Here is a 21,266-nt window from a genome sequence, read left to right as displayed (position 1 = left end):
GAAAGATAAAGAGAAGATGATGTTCCGCAGGGAGGAGCAATGAAGATTACCTGATCAGAGAAAAGAAGACAGAAAAGTGAAGCAGCTTTGGTTCCAGGTCTCCTTCAGTGACTGAAGAGGCTAAATCAGTGGTTCGTACTCTAGGAAATTCTATAACACTTTCCTATTTTCTTCTTCCTTCCGTCCCAAACTGATTCCATCCTAAAGCACTTGGAAGAATCTCATTTGGCAAATTGTATGGAATCTTTGGAATCCAGTGAGCAGAACTTATTGCAGTCTAAAATCTGCATGGCAGTCGCAGTGGAGGATGTAGTGGGATTTGGATATCATGGAAATGTGCTAAATCCCTCTGTGACAGATCCTGTGTGAAAGGCTATTGCATACATTGCTGCTTTACTCTCTTAGAAAGTTATTGTTTTCCTAATTATTAAAACAATTCAAACATGCAGAAAATAATATGACATGCATGGACTCACCACCCACGATCAATAAATGTTAATATTGATGCTAATATTTTGTGACATTTATAAAGGTCTTTTTAAAAATATAGAAATAAAATCTTACAACTCGGTTGAAACACCCCTCTTCATCCATCTGATTATGCTTCCTTCTCTCCCCTCTTACCATTAACCTGAAGAGCATCTGTTAGATGCTCAAGGTCTGAGGGAGGAGTCAAAGGTGGCTAAATGGTGGCCAGCAGGGGAGGCACTGTGACTGTGCCAAGTAAGTACAGGTGAGGGAGACCCAGGGACGGGGTCTCTGATGGATCCATAAATGTGCCCTGGGAAAGAAAGGGCAGCCATTGTGCATCTACTGATCAGATAACGCCAATGTTCAGATTACAGTTATACTAAAAAAGCAGCATAGTTCCCTTTCTCCAAGAGTCTACAGGGTTTTTAATTAAATCCGTATCATTGAATCAGTCATGGTCCCAACAGGAAATAGATGGCACTCTCAGAACAGGATAATCTGAGGGGGGTTTATTTACAACAAGACTGTTTACACAGATGTGGGTTTAGAGGAGCTGCAAGAGATGGTATGGTAACCCAGGACTGGTAGCAGCTGGGTGGTTAAACTTCAGGCCCAAAGGGATAAGGAGAGCAAGTGGTTACTGGAACCCAGGAGGAGAGGGAGTTGTGCAGAGTCCTCTGCCTTGACAGGAGAGAGCTAGCCTGAGGCAACCTCTTGGGCTAGATGCCAGGAGAAGGAATCCCCTAGCATCACTTTCGTTCTGAATTCTGATCCCCTACTGGGGCTCCATCATGAAGCCAGAGGGCACTAGAGCTCATTTCCATAAATCTATACAGGTCAGACATAAATTTGCAAGGCAAAAATAGTTTAGCTGCATTATACAAGTTTTGTTATGTGATAGTCCATTGCTCAATTCTAAATACTTTATAATTTCTATTACAACATCTTTAACCCAAGGATTACTTAGAAATGAATTGCTAGATTTTCAAATATGGAATTTTATGGCTATCGTTTCATAACTGAATGCCAACTTCATTGCATTAATCAGAAAACAAGGTCTCTAGTATGTAAATGTTTGTTAAGTCATTTGTGACTTAGTACATGGTCAATTAGAAAATGTTCAATGAGTGATTAATAAGACTGCATAGTCTCTAAGTGTTGACTACAGAGTGCATAAAATGGATTATCTCATTTATATAATTTACAAATTTTGTTGCTCAAATCCTGTATATTCAGACTTTTATCTCCTTCATTTAAATTTTTTTTTCTTGTTGTTTAGGATTTTAATGTTTTATTTGCTTAATGATTTGGGTTTGTGTGATCAACACCTTCCACTTTGCATTTTTAGTTCCTCTTAAACTGAATATTTATATAATTAAAAGTTAGGTTGCTGTGTGCCCAAAGAGTTTAGTATTGCCGTGTAAATCTTGCATACATTTCCTTTTATTATTAGGTCATGATTCTATTTTATCTGCTACTAACATGACTAGGCAAACTTTCTATTAGCACTGTTTTCTTAGGTATGTTTTTCAACCTTTAATTTTCAAACTTTTTGTGTACTTATGTTTTAAATGCTTCAAAAGTAGCTTATAGTTTGATTGTATTCTGTATTTCTGTCCTTCTGACAGAAAATCACAAGCAATTTAAATCTATTAATTTTATTGAGATTACTAATACAATTGAAATCATTTTTTCCTCCAGTAACTCTACTTCCTTTCCTTTGCTTTACTTTTCTCCTTTCCAGCCTTCTATTGGATCCCTTGAACTTATTTCTCCCTCCTTCCCTCCCTTCCTGTATTCCTTCCTTCTGTATTTTCTTACTTTCTTCCTTTTTCTCTTTTTTCCTTCCTTCATCTCTTCCTATACAGGTTTGAAATCTGTACATTTATTCATTCTATTTCTATATTCTTATTACATTCTTAATTCAACAATGTCTGAAGTTAAATGATTTCTCTACTGCACCACAAAGGCATTAAAAAGCTTTATGGGTGGGCCATGGTGGCTCAGTGGCACAGTTCTTGCCTGCCATGCTGGAGACCTGGGTTCGATTCCCTGTGCCTGCCCATGCAAATAAAAAAGCTTTAAACATTCCACTCCATTTTCCATGTTGTTATTACTATCTTTTGTTTTATTTCTACCTTGTTCATAAACTCACCAAAATTATTCATTTTATGACTTTTTAGAAGCAATGCTTCCTTAGCTTTACCCTTCAGTTTTTTTGTTTTTTTTTTTGCTAATTTTTGCTTGAGCTCACTTCTTTCTCAGTTAAATTGCTCTCTTACTGAAGTCCATTCTTCTGTAGTTTTTACAGCAAGGGTTTGGGTGGTAAATTCTCTCTGTATTTCTTTCTTAAAATTATCATTATTTCACCTCTTTTTTGGGGGGAATAGTTTGGCTAGCAACGAAATTCTAATTTCAGTTATTTTCCCTCTGTTCTTTAGAAAATCTCATTTCTTTGTCTTGGTGCTAATTTTTTTTTTTTTTACATACATGGGCAGGCACCGGGAATCGAACCGGGGTCCTCTGGCATTCCAGCTAAGCATTCTTGCCTGCTGAGCCACTGTGGCTCGCCCGCTAATTTTTAGTTATTGTTTATAATCTGCCTCATCTCTTTGCTTTTAAGATATTTTTAAGATTTTGATTTTTTCCCTTTTGTCACAAAGTTCAAATGCAAGCTTGAGGACTCATGATTTTCTTCAATACCAGAAAAATGTCAGATATTGCTGTTTTGAATAACACCTTTCTCATTCTTTCCAACCTCTTTTTCTGGAAAATCTATCATTTACATTTTGATCATGCTAATTCTATCAATGATATCTTTTGAACACTTTTTGTTGCTTATTATTATTATTTCTATAGTATTCTCTGTAATTTCCTCATATCCATCATCCATTTTATTAATTATCTCTGTGATTGTGGGTTTTCTGCTGTTTGACCTACCATTAATTTTATTATTATTTTCTTTTGCATGAACAGGCACCAGGAAGCAAACCTGTGTCTCTGTCACGGCAGGACAGAACTCTGCCTGCTGAGCCACCATGGCCTGCCCTACCCATTGATTTTTATAATAACGATATTGAATTTATTTTTATTTCTGTTTGGATATTTGGCAAATCTGCTTCTTCCTCATGGAAGCATAGTGTTCTGTTTTGGTTTTCAGGTTTCCTTTTGTGTCTTTAATTATATTCAGTATACCTATTTTATAATCTCCTTTTAACATTCTATAGTCACCAGTTCTAGTTTTCCTGATTTTTTTCCCCTACTGACTCCTTTTCATGTCTGATCATTTCTTTGATCAGCTGGTAATTTAAAAAAATTTTTGAACACATATTCTGTGAAGCTTGTTTTTCTGTATTATCCTCATTCACCCACGTTTGTGTCTCCATAGAAAGGTTTTATTTTCTTCCTCTATGGGGTCTTGGATATCTTTAATTTGAGATCAGTTTGTAGACATTAACCATCCAATATTTGATTCTTGAATTGGGTCAGTAGTAGAAATTCAGACCCCTCCCTTTTTTTGTGTGCCTCAGGAACTAGGTTGGACTTTTTTCAATCTAAATTTCTTAGAGGGATCTTGGGATCCATCTTTAAACAGAGGTCTCAGTTATAGGTCTTGACCTTTCATGGGCTCAAGGCCACATCTCCTTTCTCTCACATGGACATTAAAACACTAGTATGTAGCCATTAGGTGTATGTTCTCATCCAATGTCCCTTAGGCCTCCTTGGCATCAGTCATGTTTGAAACTCTGAGTTTGACTTCCTCTGTATTTTGGCAATATGATTTCCCTTTCTTTGATTTTCATCTGCGATATATACTGAAAGCATCATTTTGCTATATCACATCCTGTATTTCTCAGAGTTTGAAAAACAAGTCAAGTGCCCATTTAGCTTCACGCTATTTAATAACTGCTCTTAATATCATTAGCAACTTTGTGAAGCAGGGGTATTTTAAATGCCTTGCATAAAACTTCATGAAACATCTACAATTATCAGTGTTCTAAATTCTAGACTGCAGAAGAGACTAAAGTGCAGTCCATGATCTTAGTGACATGCAAATAGATCATTATAATGACGGGTGATAATTTCTAATATAGAACTATGAGGACGATGGTACTGGAGCCCAGAGAAGGGAGGGTGTGGCTCTCCATTTCAAAGAAGCGAGAATTGAATTTCAAAGTACTGATAATGACTTGCCTAATTTCAAACAGGTATTATAAGGTTAGAACAAGGTGTATGTCCTACTTTTCTAGCACAAAATCTAGTGTTTTTAAATAGCAGTTGCAGCAAGAGCAGCTTCAATATAAGGGTTACATAATGAATAGTGAGAGATTTTCTTAGGAAGAGTGCTGGTTACATATCAGATATATGATGAATAAATAGTCATTAATTTAATACTCCTCAGAGGGCCTGGCACTCTTTACCCTGACCCCTATTTAAGAAAAAAAATCATTGTTCTAAGCCTGCGCTTTCTCCTGCCACTGCTTACCCAGCATCAAGGGCAGAGAACTCAGTAAGTAAAGGAAGATGGATAGTAAACCAGAATGGGGGTTCCAGAAAGTCTGAGGCCGTAGAAAACAGCAGAAAAAAAAAAAAAAAAGGCCTAGTAGCCTGAGAATTTAATTCTGGAGAAGAAGCTTGATAGAGTGTTATATATAGTGGGAGGGAAAGAGATAATATTTGGAACAGTTTATAGCCTCACAAAACAAGGACTTCACATTGAAAACGTCTGGGGAGCAGCTTCTAAGTCTCCTGCAGGTTTCTCCTAGTGAATTACAGAGAGACTTTCCAGGGACCTCACCTTAATTTTCTGCCCAGTTGGCAGCTTTTGAATTTTCAATAAGATCCATGTTAAATAAAGTTGTTTATTTTCTCTTTAAATGTCAGTTTTGTTGTGCATGTGTGTGTTTGATCCAGAAACTGGCATTAATTGTTTTATCTGATAATCATTTGAGAAGCAAAACAGAAAAGAAGGGGCAGGCATATCTGTTATCCTGCTGATGTTTTGCAGCGAATTTCATTTGTTGGATAGGAAGAAATTTCGCGAATATCTTAAGTATTCACTGTACCAGGCATGTCTGATGGTTGCCATTAACCCATCATCTTCTTCTTTTCAGAAAACACTACTTGTGTAGAAAAATACCTTCTTAGGAATCTCTGGCTGTCTGTGTGGCCTGCCCAACTTGGCCCAGTGGTTCAAATTCAGTTGCCTGTCAGGTTTCAAAAACTTGTTCACCAGTGCTGTCTTTCTTAGGATTCTGTGAAGATTTTTGTTTTCTTAACATTTCCAATCACCCACTATTAAAATGCAAGTCCTTATCTGCTAATAATTTAGGATTCAATAGTCATGGGTAATAGATATATGGATCAAAGAAAAGTTTTCCTGAAAGACAAGATGTGACATGGGAATGAGGTGGTGAAGGCATTTTTAAAAAATATATCTTATTAATACAGTATTTTTTTAGTCTTTCCTCTGTTAAACCTTGAGCCCCCTTTCCCCAGGCTGTGTGGGAAGGTATAGGGAAAGGCATATCCAGGGCAGATGAGGCACAGGAGAAAGAAAAACTATGGGAGGTGGAGAAGGCTCCTTCACATGGCAAGGAGGATACAGAAGGCCACCATCAGGCAAAAGGGCCCCACGGCCTCGGATGGGGCGAAGCCCAGACTAGTGTAGAAGGGCTGTTGGTTCCTGGCATAGCCAGTGATGAGGCTTCCAAACCCAGTCACAATCCCTGCCCCAGAGCCAGCCACCCCGATGGTGGTGGCCGGAACCCCAAGGAACTCGGCTGCTGCATGGATGTGCCTTGAGGTGGTGCTGGTTTGGAAGTTGTGAGTAAGGATAAGTGAGGTGAGGGAACGTGAGGCTGCCGAGGCTCTCATCTCTGTGTCTCAGGTTATTTCAGTGCCACCACAGACAGTGGTTGGCTCAGCAGCTGAGAGATGTTCTTGACCAGGGACGAGTGAGAGAGAAGCTTGGCGCAGGCATACAGTTTTAGGGGCTGAGGGGCTGAGGCAGGAGAGCTGCTCCTAGTGCAGAGAAGGCAGGAAGGAGAGTGGGGCCCGAGGGCATTATTGTTTTATCTTGAATAGTAGCTGGCTCAGCATATGCGAGTTGAGTTGAATATACATTCTTCAGGCCAGATTTCTCTCCTTTACTCCAGAAACATGTAGTTGTTCCTCATTGTTCATGGAGTCCATATTTGTGAATTTGCTTACTTGCTAAAATTCATTTGTAAACCCAAAATCAACACCCTCAGTGCTTTCACTGCAATTCACACGACATGCGCATTGCAGGGAAGAATCTGAATCACTGAACATGCACTTTTCCAGCTTAGGCTGAAAAAAGACAATGCTCTGCCTTCTTATTTCAGCTCTCATATTATAAGTGTGTCCTTTTCCCACTATATTTAGAGCCAAATTTTCACGTTAGTACTTTTTCATTATTTTTCTTTTTTACTGTTTAAAATGGCTCCCAAGTATAGCGCCAAAGTACAGTCTAGTGTTCTTATCTGCAAGAAAGCTGTAACATGCCTTGGGGAGAAAATACTTGTACTGGATAAGCTTCATTCAGGCATGAGTTTTAGTGCTGTTGTTCATTCAATGTTTGTGAATGAACAATATATACTAAATAAAGTGTCTTTTACAGAAACTCACATAAATCAAGGTTATGTATTGACCAGTTGATGAAAATGTTGTGCCAAAAAGTTTGCAGGAACCTATCTCTGTATTTCTTCTAGAAGTGTTGGTTCATGTTTGCTAATTCAGTGTTCATGGTGAACTCATAGAGCATAATTACGATAAGTAACAAGAACTGATTGTATATTAAACTATATCTGGGGCACTCCTTCTGGTGGTTGTAAATACACCTCCAACTTGATATGTCCAGACTTGAACTTATTATTTTGCTATCCCTGCCCCCAACATCTTCTTTTTCTTTCTATACTCATAAATGAGTGAATGGCAATACCGATTTAACCAATCACCAAAGCTAGAAACTTGGGTATCATTTTTGTCTCCACTCTTGTCCTTATGAAACCTCTTGCCATAATATAATTTGCTGTCATTTACTGGACACCTTCTATGTGGTATACCCTGTAGTAGGTGCTACATGTATATCATCTCCATCTTATTTAATGTTAACAACAACCCTCTATGCAAACCATTATTATTCCATTTTCTAGGTAAGGAAACTGAAGCTCAGAGTAACATTCATGTTGTCATAGGCAATAAGTGGCAGAGCCATATGCATTACTTTCGATTTCTTGAACAAGCCTCAAGTGGTGCCTAGAACTTCTGTTCCCTTATCTCACCTTTTTGACAGGACTCAGTTTAAAATACACTTCCTTCGTGGCATCTTTATGATTTTTTAATCCTGATTTAGATGCTCTCCTACCCCCCCACCCCAATAGCTTCCTTTTTATCCACCATTATACTGTAAGCTTTATGAGAATAAAGACTGAGCTATTTTCTTGGCAATCAAATCTTCATACTTTGTGGCAGATGCTAAATATGGACTTAATAAATGGATAAGTGAGTGGGAGATTGAGAAACAAATTATGTTGGTATCAGAATTTTGCCTAGGGTTGGCCCTTTAATATTTTCCTTTTTCGAGAATTATTCCCTGTTCTTAGATTTGTTCTTAGTTCTCAAGTTAAACGTATTACTCGGTTCTAGAGTTTTCTTACTAGCACAGATCAAATCAAAGTATTTACCATGTTTATTTAACAAAGCAGAATGTTTTGCTTTTGATGTTCTATCATATTCAGATTATAAGGGACATTTTTTTTTTTTTTTTGGCATGGGCAGGCACCAGGAAGGGACATGACTGTTAAAAAAATGTTTCCTTCATGAAGCCTTCAGGATTATTAAGTAATAGTCTATTTATATTTGAGTTATTCTGCATCTTTCCAAAGTTTTGTCTTTTCATGGAGTCAGATAAATCTCCATTTAAGAAGGTGGCAACTCCTATTCATCTAAGTTCTACTGAATTGCCTCAGGACACTCCAGAAGGCTTCAACTCTGTGTCCTACTTCTAGGTCAATCAAAATGTCAACTACCGTATAAAAGAAGGTCTTTCCCTCATCTGACATTGTAGGCCTAGAATAGCCAGTGGAATAACCAGTGAGTCACAAAAGTATTTTCACAGTCCAATGCTGAACTCACTGAAGCAATGCACTCACATCTGGAGTCTAGACTGAGTGGCTCTCTCATTTAAGCTCAGAGCCTCTTCATGCCTCCTGCACCCTTCTCTCTGACTCTCTCACTTTAAAAAAACTCTTTTTTTTCACTTTACCAAAGACTTTTTTTCTACCTTCCTCTTCTTGATTTGTTTCTCCCTTCATACTTTTTCTGACTTATCTCAGATCACTCTGGCTTAACGTTTTCCAGATACTCTTAACACACATCTTAGAGGAAAGGTTTCCCAACAATAAGAAGTGTATATTTATAGGGGCATAAAATCAGAATGGACAATGTCCTAGGAAGGTTCTGGAACAAGGTCTTCTACCTACCCGCCTTCTTCTTAATATCACTGGGCTTCAATTTTTCTTATCTTAAAATGAAAATATTGGAGCATACTGTGGGGTTCAAACTTTCTTTAGGCAACAAAATCTTATGAGGAATATCAATAGGGAAGAAGTATTGAAGAAAGGTTTTTCTGGTATTCTGGGATACAGAATTCCTATTTGATAATAGCTCTCTAGCATCTTCCACCTTCAGGAGTCCTCACTGGATGCTGGGAGCATTACAGTTCCTGGAGGACACTGTTGGAAAACCCCTGACCTGGTTGATTTTATGATCTCCTCTATTTGGGAGGTGTGGCCAAGTAAATTGTGATCATCAAATATTCCTACTGCTCCTTGATATTTTACACCCCCTTAAAATTATGCATTGCAGTTAGAATAGTTCTGGTCAATAAAATGTGGACAGAAGTGATCTGTCACTTCTGAGTTGAGGCAGTGAAAACTCATGCAATGCTTTTCATGCTCTCCTTGCTTCTGTGACCAAGGAGGCTACCTCTTTCATAGGGTAAAACTACAAGATGATGGACACATTTTCGGTCTGGGTCCTTGAATGGTTCTGTGGAGCAGACTCTTGCTGTGCCCCAGTGGCAGTGTGGTGAGATTGAAAAACAACCCTTTGTTGTAGGAAGCCATTGGAAATTGGAGCTTAATTTGTAGGTTGGAATAAATCCAGTCTATGTTGATTAAGGTGGCAGGTAAGGAGAACAAATTTAGGATAACAAGGCAAAATTCTCTCTCATGTTAGACCTTTACAACTATCTGAGTGTTGTAAAACTACCGCTTTTGCTAAGTTATATCATTAGGCAAACTGACAGATATCAATAGGCAAACTGACAGTTCCCACCCTGGATTATTTGAATGAATTCAGCAGAAAAGGGGTCTCCTGAATAACATCAATTGGAGCACTTTGAATGTTATTAAATTTAGAGCTCTTCAGATGCAAGTAAACTATTTCTAAACAAAACCCACTATCCCTAAATAGAAGCCTGCATATTTTTACAGAATCCTATACTTTGGAGATAGACTACTAGAGTTATCGAAGCATCTTTGGATTAGCAGGCATCAGCACAGGCTGTGTAGCAGAAACACCTTTCCCACTGCAATGCATGACATCCTTCCTGAAGGCTTTCTCATCCCCACCTCACTCTGCTCAGGGCACTGCTGGCTCCAGATAATTAGCAGGAGTAGGTATTTTGTTCCTGATGGGGGATGAGGTGGGACAGACTGAGTCACATGTTTTATACTGAACCCCTGAGTTCTCTAGCAGGATTTAGCTCCAGTTACCCACTAAGTTAACTGGCATAAAAACACACACTCTATTTCCTGCCTTTCTTTCCCTGTTTCACTTCCTTTCCCCCCTATATTTGTTTCCTGGTATCACTCCCAAATAAATTGCATGCGCTTGAGTTTTTATTGCAGGATTTGGGGAGAACACAAACTACGACGACAGCCATCTAACTCCAACACTCAGACTTCGATAGGCTTAAGTCTTATCCCTCCTTAGGAAATTTCAAAATATTATAAACTCATTGGACAAGTGTTCATTTCAGAGCAGAAAAAGGGTTTTATTTATACATATATATATAAATTTATATGTATGTGTGTATTTACAAACATTCCCTCTTCTCCCTTCCTCCCTTCTTCCTAGTAACCTCTAATCTACTTTCCATTTCTGCAAATTTGCTCTTTCTAGTCATCTAAGTGACATCATAACATATTTGTCCTTGTGTGCCTTCCTTACTTCACAGAGCATAATGTTTTTGAGGTTCTTCCATGTTGCAGCATGTCTCATAACTTCTTTCTTTATTATGGCTGAATAACATTCCACTGTATGTATGTACCACATTTTGTTTATTCATTCTTTTGTGGATAGACACTTGGGTGGTTTCTACCTTTTAGCTACTGTGAATAATGCTGCTATGAACAATGGTGTTCCAGTATCTCTTTGAGACCCTGTTTTTATTTTCCTTGGGTATATACCTGAAAGTGGAATTTCTGGATCATATGGTACTTATATTCATCTTCTTGAGGAACTGCCATATTGCTTTCCACAGTGGCTGCACCATTTTACATGGCCACCATGCAGTAGAGTTCCAGTTTTCCCTCAACATCCTCTTGTTATTTTCTGGTTTTTATTTGTTTATTTTAAATAATAGCTGTCCTTGTGAGTGTGAAGTAGAATCTCATTGTGGTTTTGATTTGCATTTCCCTAGTGACTGATGGTGTTGAGGGTTTTTTCATATTGGCCATTTGTATAACTCTTTTTGAGAAGTGTCTATTCAAGTTCTTTGCCCATTTTAAAGTTGTTTTTTTCATATTTTTCTTGTTGCAAAGTAGAAGTTATTTAGATATTTTGGATATTAAGCCTTTGACTAATAGGGAGTTTGTAACTATTTCTCTTATCCTTTTCACTTTCTTGATAATTTCTCTTGATGCATTAAGTTTCTAATTTTGATGAAATCAACTTACCTATTGTTTCTTTTGTTCCAGGGCTTTTAATGTCATCTCTAAGAATCCATTGCAGAATTCTAGGTCATGCTTTATAGTTTCTTCTAGTGTTTAATAGCTTTAGCTCTTATTTTTTTATTATATATCCATTATGAGTCGATTTTTGTATACAATATGTGGAAGGGTTCTAATTTTATTATTTTGCATATGGATGTCCAGTGTGTTAGTTTGTAAGCTGCTAGAATGTGATAAACCAAAACTGGAACAGCTTTTAAAAAGGGGAAGGTAATAAGTTACAAGTTTACAGTTTTAAGCCTGTAAAAATGTCCATGTTAAGGCATCCAGGGAAAGATACCTTAACTCAAGGAAGGTCATTGGGTCAAGTACACATCTATCAACTGGAAGTATCTGCTGATCCCTTGCCCCTGGGCTCCATTGCTTTTAGCCTCTGTTCCTGTGGGGGTTCCTCACTTTGCTTCTCCAGGGCTGGCTTTCATCTCTTGGCTTCCCTTGGCTCTCTCCTGGTTCTGGCTTGCTTAGCATCTCGTGGCAACATCTGCTGGGCTCGAAGCATCTATCAGCACTCTCTGTTGGCTCTGACATTTCTGTAGGCTCTGTCATTTCTGGTTCTCTCCAACATGTTTCCTTTTTGAAAGGATTACAGTAGACTAATCAAGACCCATTTAGAATGGGTGGAGTCATATCTCCATCTAATCAAAAGTTTACACCCACAGTTGGGCAGGTTATATCTCCATGGAGATAATCTAATTGAAAGTTTACAACCTACAGGATTGAATTAGAATTGAAACAAATGGCTGCCTCCATAAGATTGAATCAGGATCAAAACATGGTTTTTCTGGGGTACATAATACTTTCAACCAGGACATCCAGTTTTCTCTGCTCCATTTGCTGAAGAGACTACTCTTTCCCTCAAAGTTGTACTTAGTATGCTTGTTGAAAAGCATTTGGCTATAGATGTGTAGGTCTATTTCTGGACTTTCAATTCAGTTCCATTGTTCTGGTTGTATAACTTTATGACAGGACCACACTTCTGGTTACTTGTAGCTTTGTAGTCCCATTTGAAATTGGGAGGTTTGAGTCCTGCAACTTTGTTCTTCTTTTTCAAAATCAGTTTTGATATGCAGGGCCCCTTGCAGTTCCATATGATTTTTTTTTTAATGAATATCCTAAGTGTTGAGAGTTCTACCATGAAACCAGAACTGTTTCTCCTGGTTTGTTTTGCAATTAAAGAGAATGCTAGAACGCATCTCTCTTTTGTTAAAAAAGAAATCTTGTAAGAGAATAACCATGTTTTATGTTGAGTCTAGCATTTCCATATATTCGCAAATGATAGTGCATTGTCACATGACTAACGCCTTCAAAGTGTTCCCATTCTACTGAGTCAAAGTTGTCCACATTTCTTGGGAGAGTGTTAGACTGTGTAGAAGAAGGGGCTAATTGATAGACAGTAAAGGGGTCAATCCATGGAAAGGCTCATAGTGAAACAGTACTGTGTATTGGACACATTTTCATGAGTGAGACAGGAGAAACAATGTTATGGACACAGTGTAATGCCTTTATGATTTCAGGAGTAGCACAGTAACAAATTATAAGAAATTCAGAAACAAGTGGCTGAAGTAGAGGAGAAGATCAATGGAGATAAGATGTCAGAGAAGGGTATAGCCTTGAAGTGGGGTTGTATTTCTAATCTGTCTTAGTATTAATTTCCTGCTTCCAGATGCAACACACACTTCTCTGTCTCTATTTTGATTGGTTTCTTAAAAGTGTTACCATTTGTCCTCTTCCTTTTTCTGGCAATACACGCCTCTTTTGCTTTCTGGAAATTTCTCTTTCTTCTTTCCCTTTTCATTAGCCTTGTAAACCGCTTCTTTAAATAGTTGACTGTTGGTGTTCAATTCAAATAGGGCCTACACACTTAGCAGTTCTCATTCAACATTTTCCATGGTCATTTACAACCACTCCCATGGCCTTAGTTCCCATTTGTAGGCTGACAACTCTCAAATCGGTGTTTCTTGCCCAGGCTTATTTCCTGGGCTCTTTTGGTAATTCTCTATGTGGATACCTCACTGGCACCTCAAACCCAACATGTTCAAATCAGAGTTTGTATCCCTCCACCCAGATAAATCACAAAATACTGTTTCTCTTCCAGTTTCCTTTCTAAATAATTGAGAATACTATGAGTCAAGCTTCCATGTCATCAGGGATTTTCAGTTTTATTTACAAACGAATTTCCAGTGATTAGAACCAAGCCTAAAACAGAGTGGTTATTCAAAAATCCTTGGATGAATGAATTTTTGACTCCTCCATCTTCTATAAAATCAATCAAAAAGTACTATTTAGTTCTGGTTCTGATTAATTACTTGCTAAATTTTTGTACTCATTAGATTGCAAGAACTTAGTAGGAATCTAATAAGAAGAAATAGGTTTATCATGTCATTATGACTAGCAGCAAAATTTGGTATTAATATGTATGACTTTCAACAAGAGAATAATTAAATGCATAGTCATGGTATGACCATGCAATATCATTCCAAGAGTAATAAAAGTACTTGAAAAGCACTTTGAATATTATGGGAAATGAGTATTATATAACATTACATTTTAAAAAAGGAGTGTGAATTATTTCAAATATAGGATGTTTTTAGCTACACATATATATATCCATACTTTCATTCAAATTAGAAAGAATTTATTAGGAAAAAAGACAGCAAAATGCTCCAACTAATTATCTCTAAGACAAAGCTGGAATAATGGGTGATTTTATTTTATTCTTTATGCTTTTAATTGTCTACAAATAAACATACTTTAATAATCAGAAAAATTATATGATCTAAATATTTTCATGCAATAGAATAGTGCTAAGTATTTTGTTCTTACTCTTTCTGACTTTTTCATGTTTTCTTTTATTATTCAATGAATTTTACTGAAAACATTTTCTTTTGAGTTGTAATAATAGAGTCACAGAATAATAATGGAGCTATAGAATTGTTATATGGCTTTTTTTATTGCCTGTGCCTTATTTTTTTTTTTAAGTGCCAATATGCAGTGGAGTATGGTATTCTTTTTATTTTATGTAACTACCTAGAAAGGACCTGGGATCTTGATGCCTTTGTAAAGAATTTAGAACCAGGCAACAGATCAAACTTGCTTTTTATATTAATGAAGATGTAGATGAAATACCATTATCCTGATATCCACTGCCTTTTTTGAACTTACGATTCTTCAGCAAGTAAATCAATAAATTCTAAAGCAGCGGTACCCTCCACAGCTAAGACCACATTGTACTCTCTTCCTGGATATTGAAATACGATTAAATGTGCTATTATAAATTAAGATGTTTATACATGTAACCTGCTCTGAGGAAGGACTTTTTAAGAGAGGAAATTTAAATGAAAATGACAAATTTAGAAAGATTGTAAATATTCCTATATTTACAAAGCATAAAAGGGTACATGACATCTTTAAATGAAACCGTGTTGCACCTGACTCATATTGATGCAGAAAGATAAGTTCTGTATCTTAATTTCAGATATCTTGGATTTTAGAGAAGAGACAGCATTTAGAGCTGGAAGCCTAGCTTGGTTCATTGAGTTTCAGCACTGAGAAAGAAGGTGGAACAGATTCTTTCTTTATCCCTTTCTCAACCGCTTCTGAACTTAGCCATACTTCAACCAGAGTTTTAAGCAAGGCTTTTCATTGTGCTCGCCAGTGCATTTTGAATTATTCTGCTTTCCTATGTGGAATAAGCAGTTGTGGAATTTTGCTGAAAATTTCTTATTGTGCCTTTATTCTCCCCAGTGAGTGAGCATGGTGGAAATAATTAACCTTCCACTTGGTATTAATAGAATGAAGGAGGATTTTGGTAGCACTGTCCCACTTTATATCCTATTATTTCCATGGTCTCCATCCCATCTCTGTTCCCACATATGACCATTTGGTTCAATGAATTCGGCTGTTCATTTGTGTCATATGCATAAGTATGGGTCCCAAGAACATAATGGGAGATAAGGGAAACCATTCACATGTTGGAAGAGGAAAGCTGAGTTATGAACTCTAGGATTTTTCATTTTGGAAAATTTCAGAAAATAGATAGTAATATTGCTGCTCAGTGTTGTGCTTGTTAAAATTGCTGTTCTGACCTCAGAAAGGGAGTGTGCATGCAGCATTGGTATTTGGAGAAGAAATATGCTTATGGTGTTATATGTTCAAATGACAAGTGAGACTTAACTGAACCTAATGTCCTCTGCTAGTGCAACCATCCCACATGCCTTTACTACTCACCTCCTCTGATCATGGAATACAAAACCTGTACAACACAGTCCCTGAATTCTACCTTCTGTAGAACCTTAAAGATGTCTCTGCCTCTGTCATTCCACACATAAGAAGAAAGAACTCTGGAGTTGGAACCCAGAAACCTGTGTTTTAGCAAGCCATGCACATGATTTTTTGGTGCACGTTCAAGTTTAACAACCATTGCCATTGTCAGTCAACCATTAACTCCAGGTGATGTTTCTTCCTACCGTCTTAGATCCATCTGCTTTATTTTTAAAATCACCTTCATTCTTTTTGCTTTTACAGGTATTCAAAACTTTTTCCTAGAGAACTGAAATTATACCTCAAATTTATTTCTGCCTTAACTATCCCCGATTGACCTTTTAATCTTTCTTCAACATTCCTTTCATCATACCCTTTTATGTCAAATCCCCAGAGAGTCTCCTCTGCTAGCTGGGTGAAGCCAAACTGCTTTAGCCTGTGTTCCTTCTAACCTAATTAAGAACTTATTTCTCCTTTCTTCCCAATGTGATTCTCGTTCTAGTATGGTATAATTCTATACGATTTCTTGCACATATTTTTTTCCTCCATGTGTTCGTTTATGCATCTCCTCCGGGCCTAGATCATTCTTTAATCCCCTTTGTGTTTTCAAATCCTAATCACCTTTCAAAGTCCCATTCCTTCAGAAAGCCTATCCATCACTCATCCCTATGTGATCTCTCCCTTATTGTTCGTTCTTCTCCTCTGACAACTATTTATACACTATTGTGTATCATTTTACACAGCTGTCCTCATTGGCAACGTTTTTTATTTCTACTTCTTTGTATCATCTCACCCAAGAGCACATATAGCACAGACCTAGGTGTTTAAAACTGAATTGGTCTTGAATAATAACTCTAAACTTTTGAAAAATAGATAAGAAGCTTATCTTCATCCTGTTTTCCTATGATTGAAATATTATTCATTTCTTGATCATGATTCACTATCCAAAGTGGATATTATTCTAGTGTTTCTGTTATGAAGGCAACTGTGAGATGTCAGCCATTCTTTTGTAGAGGCAGAGAAGGTAGTAGCTCCCCAGTGGCTAAGATCAGCTCTGTGGATGGACTTACTGGACCTGGACAGGGAAAATAGTCACTGGCTCCAGAATGTGTCTGAGAATTGCAGATGGCCCAGAGGAAAAGAAGGGTAATAGTTTAGTTTTCTGACAAAGATACAAAAGAAAAAAAAATCCTCCCAAAAGCAAAACAGAAGAAAATGTATCTCTTTATGCTTACTTTTGCTACTGCAGAGGTAAAGTATTTTGGAAAAAGAGAAAAATTCCTCAATTCTATAAATGATAAAAGAAGTTCTGATCACAAATTCCAGATGTTGATTAAATCACTTTATTCTCTGACTCTCTGAGTCTTCACCTGACAATTGAGAATCATAATGCCATTTCCTTGAGGTTGTTGTAAATATTCAAGAAGACAATGGTTGTTCCTGGATCAGAGGTTGGAAATTAAATCCTTGTCATCCTGGGTCTAATTTCAGGACAAGGTGTAAAGTGAGGAATGCTCACCATCAGGTGCCATGGTGACACTTATTCCTATATCTTAGCCCTCTTCCCTATAATTAGAGCTTCCAGACCTACATCCTTCCCTGTGAAGAGAACAAATTAAATGCTTCAGCTGATTTGAGGAAAGTAGCATGACTACCCCTGTATTAGGGAAAACAGATGTTTTCCCTGGGTATCCCTGGATATAAAAATAGCTACATCTATATAGTATTAGAAGATGTCATTGTGTATTATCTATAGATTTACTGAGCTCCTGCCATGTGCCAGGCAAAGCTCAGTGCATTTGTATGTTATCTCACTTTATCCTGGTCACAGTTCCATGATGTAAGAAGCCCAAAGAGGGAAGAGACCAAAAATGGTTAAGTCGATTTCCTAAAGGCCAGACAGAGATTTTTTTTATCAAGACAATGTTTTTTCCTACTTACTACTGTACTAACATGCCATTCTAAAGTCTTTATAACCTAGTAGAAGGAGCCTCTTCTTACACACGAAGAGGTAAGCCTACATTTATTTTTTAGAATAGTTAATAAAAGTGGGAACTACATTATTAGAGTCCTAAGTTCCCTATTTACTTTACTATAAGCAATGCAAAGATAGATATGTTAATAATCAATAAAAGTGGAAATCAGTAAAGATATAAGATGTCCATTCCTGGGATACAGTTTTATAAAATCAGCATATGAGTCTCCACTCCCTTCTGATCTAGCTCCAATAGCTTCAAGAACAGCTGTCCTATATTACTCCTTCTCCCCAAATACAGGGCCCTCTGGTCATCTGTTGCTCCATTGGTTGTGTAGTAGCCTTAGGAACTCAGACTTTGATCCAGATCTTGATTGGTCGACTATCAGGGAAGCATGGAAATAAGTGTGAGACAGTTCCCTTACTCCATCCACTGACCCTAAGAACTTCGATGGGGTCCCTCCTGCATACTTTGGTCCACTGGCTCCAGCCTGCCCTTGTCTTAGAATATCATCAAATATCCTGGAACCCAGAATGACTTCTCCTTTCTTTTTCCTATTATGTACTCATGGTCTTGCCAACCCTTGATTTTTTAAGGTCCTCATAAAAAGAACTTCATCCTCTTTCTCCTGCAAGAGAGCAGGTTATCCCTTCTAAGAGAGATTGAAAACTCCCTAAGAAAGTCCCAGTTGCTAGAAACACAACTCTTATCTAGCTTGGAGAGTGGGTGGGGCAAATAACTGTTATTTGTTCCTGCTGCTTCAACCTTCAAAAGACTAACACAAAGCTTTCTTGCTATGTTTATGAAGAATAAAAGACACCCCACAAGACAATACTTTGGCAGTGTGCCCTGCTAGGTTTATATTTCAATGGAGCCTACGTTTCCAGATCAAAATGAATACAGGGATATCAGGAGGAGGAAAGGAAAAGAAAAGATGAAAGAATTACAAAGAAGAATCTAAAAGGAAAACTTGAATTCCCATAATAATAATAATAGTGTAGCTCCCAAAATTTGTTCTGTCAGTGCTTAATTTATCTGGGTATTAATCAAGGTAAACATTTTCTACCCTAATCCTGAAATCTCAGTGATTTAACTAAATAAAATCAAATTTCTCCTCACATTGTAGTCCAGTATATGCCAGTTTGTGTTAGTGACTCTGTTCCCAAGTCATTCAGGAACCCAGTTCCCACTTGTGGCTTGCCACCTTTTAAGATCCCAGATTCTTCAGTTAGATTCTTTGCATTTGGCAAAAGTGAGTGCAAATGAAGAACAAGTGGAGAGGGCCTCAAGAAGTTTCTCGGGGTCAGGACTGAAAAGCTGTATATAGCTCTCTCCTACAGTGCATTGGCCAGAGCTCAGTCACATGACTTCACCTATCTGCAAGGAAAGCTGTTGATATAGTTTAGTTGTATAAACAGAAATAAAAGGAAACTGTGTTTGGAGAAAACCAGCACTGTCACTGTTACAATTTGGGACCAAAGCTGGGAAGGCTTTTGCCACCAGTAACACATCTGGCTGAATGAGGTGGGTCCAGCCAACCTACGGAAGTCTCTGGTTACTTTCCAATATTCAGTCTGCCATGTGGGAAAAGTAAACGTGACCCTCTTTTGAACATTGTACAAATATACAAAATATACTCTTTGGTAATTTTTATACTATAGATGAAGAGACTTTCATGTGCTGGTTCAAATCTTATACAAGTGTTGACGCAATGAAAACATTTGATAATGTGCTGGCTTAGAAATTTAAAAGATTTTAACAGGAAATTATTATTTGGAAAATGCATGGATTAGTATTTTCTTATTGCACCATTTAATAGCCTTTAACACTATAAAAACAACAGACAAACAAAAAAACCTGATATCTTTTTCCCCAGAAGATTTCCCTTAAGCAGAAATGGATATCAGAAAGGGTTGTCATGGGTTTAGCATGACAATTAAAAAGTCTTTTCAGCACAAGATAGTTTCTTCTACTCACTCAGAAACACATAATAACAAATGCTCAATAACTAATTATAGGTCAAAACCATGCAATATTTAATTTTATTATAATTTTCCTATACTCCTCCAGGTTGTCATTTGAAGACCTTAAAATAACTGAACTTGTTATGAATGCTATGATGTATGCTATAGGCATAGAGGTTTGGAGGTCAGGATTTAACCAGAAAAACAAAAAACAATTCAATCTACACTCAGGGAATTGGTTTTATAGGTGATGGAGGGGCTGAAAAACCAGTGAAGTAACCCAAAAGGTCAAGAGCAGGAAGCTCTTCCCACTCCTAGGCTGGAGAGACCAAGGGAGAAGATGGTGTTTCCTGAGTCCAGGGACCAGGGTCCCTTGGCAGAAGCTTGGAGCTACAACAGACATGTCCAGTAGCAGCTGGAGATATGGAGTATATGAGCCAGTGCCCAAGAAATGCCCAAGTAGAGAGAAATGGAGAGAAATACTTTGGCCTCTTCTCTGTCCTGCCTTGACTACCTTTGGACAAACACATCCAAAGAGTGGCTGACCGATTGGGAGATGTTAAGCACTCCCTTTTCCCATGATAATATAGAGCATAATGGAGGCTTGGAGAAGTATTCATCAGAAGCCAAGAGTGCCCAGGAGTGGCAAATATAGTGAATGCTTGCAAATACAGTGAATGTTCCAAGAACCATTTCATGATTCATACTCTGTATCCATTTGCCTGACCTGAGCTAAAGTAATGGCCTCTCTCTAGGTAGCTTTTTAAAGAGTACTTGCCAGTTCAAAAGCATTCTAAATCTTTGAGTCCTGTCTTTGAGTAGTTGATATTCGGTTTTAAAAAAATGCCATCTAAGTTTCCAAAAGACATCTCGAAAAACTAACGTTTAGATTTTTGCCCCATAGGCAAAAGGTCGAGGGAGGGAAGGGCACAAAACTGAAGTAGTTGGATAAACACGTTGAGATTTTAGAACCTAGAAGGACTTCTCCAAAAATATCTAAGAGACGAACCACAGGAAAGAGATTGTGTTCCTTGAGAGTCAGAGTGGCAAGTACTTTAAACAAAATGTCAAACTGACAGAACAAGTTGATAAATCCTGGGAATTCATTCCCCAGTCAACAAGCAAGAATTGCACAAATAAATGTCCACTCTTCCTCCACATCTCGGAAAATCTCTAACCTTTCCTTGGAGTTAGTTCATAATAATGCAAATAACCTCAAAAATAAATAATTTCTGACAGGCAGCTCTTTGAAAAGTGATAGAAATGAAACTGCAGTAGCAGAAATAAGAGAGTTGGACTCAAGAAAGCCTCGGGGCAGTAATGAAAATGACAAATTTTCAACCCAGCAGTGCTAAACCTTATTAAAGAAATGTCTAGGAACATGTAAAATGCTTTAATAGTTCATATGAGTAATTAGGGTTCTCAGCAACTTTAACCAAATGGATATTCCAGGCATCCTCTGAGGATGGTGTCTAGCATGTACTCTGCCTGCGAAAGGCTGTCTTTTTCAGAAAGGAGTGTGGTCTACTGGAAAGAGCATGAGGAATCTCATG

At 37.6% G+C, this 21,266-nt stretch overlaps 1 pseudogene; it reads right to left on the bottom strand.

Moving 5' to 3' along the window:
* Positions 1-6,057: 6,057 nt before the first annotated feature.
* Positions 6,058-6,539, bottom strand: LOC143668701 (ATP synthase F(0) complex subunit C2, mitochondrial pseudogene; annotated as a pseudogene).
* Positions 6,540-21,266: the final 14,727 nt, after the last annotated feature.

This window comes from Tamandua tetradactyla, chromosome 25, assembly GCF_023851605.1.
Source record: "Tamandua tetradactyla isolate mTamTet1 chromosome 25, mTamTet1.pri, whole genome shotgun sequence".
In the NCBI taxonomy this organism is placed as follows: domain Eukaryota; kingdom Metazoa; phylum Chordata; class Mammalia; order Pilosa; family Myrmecophagidae; genus Tamandua; species Tamandua tetradactyla.
The sequence above is the reverse complement of the archived record's forward strand: the minus strand, read 5'-3'. Positions and strand labels throughout refer to the sequence as shown.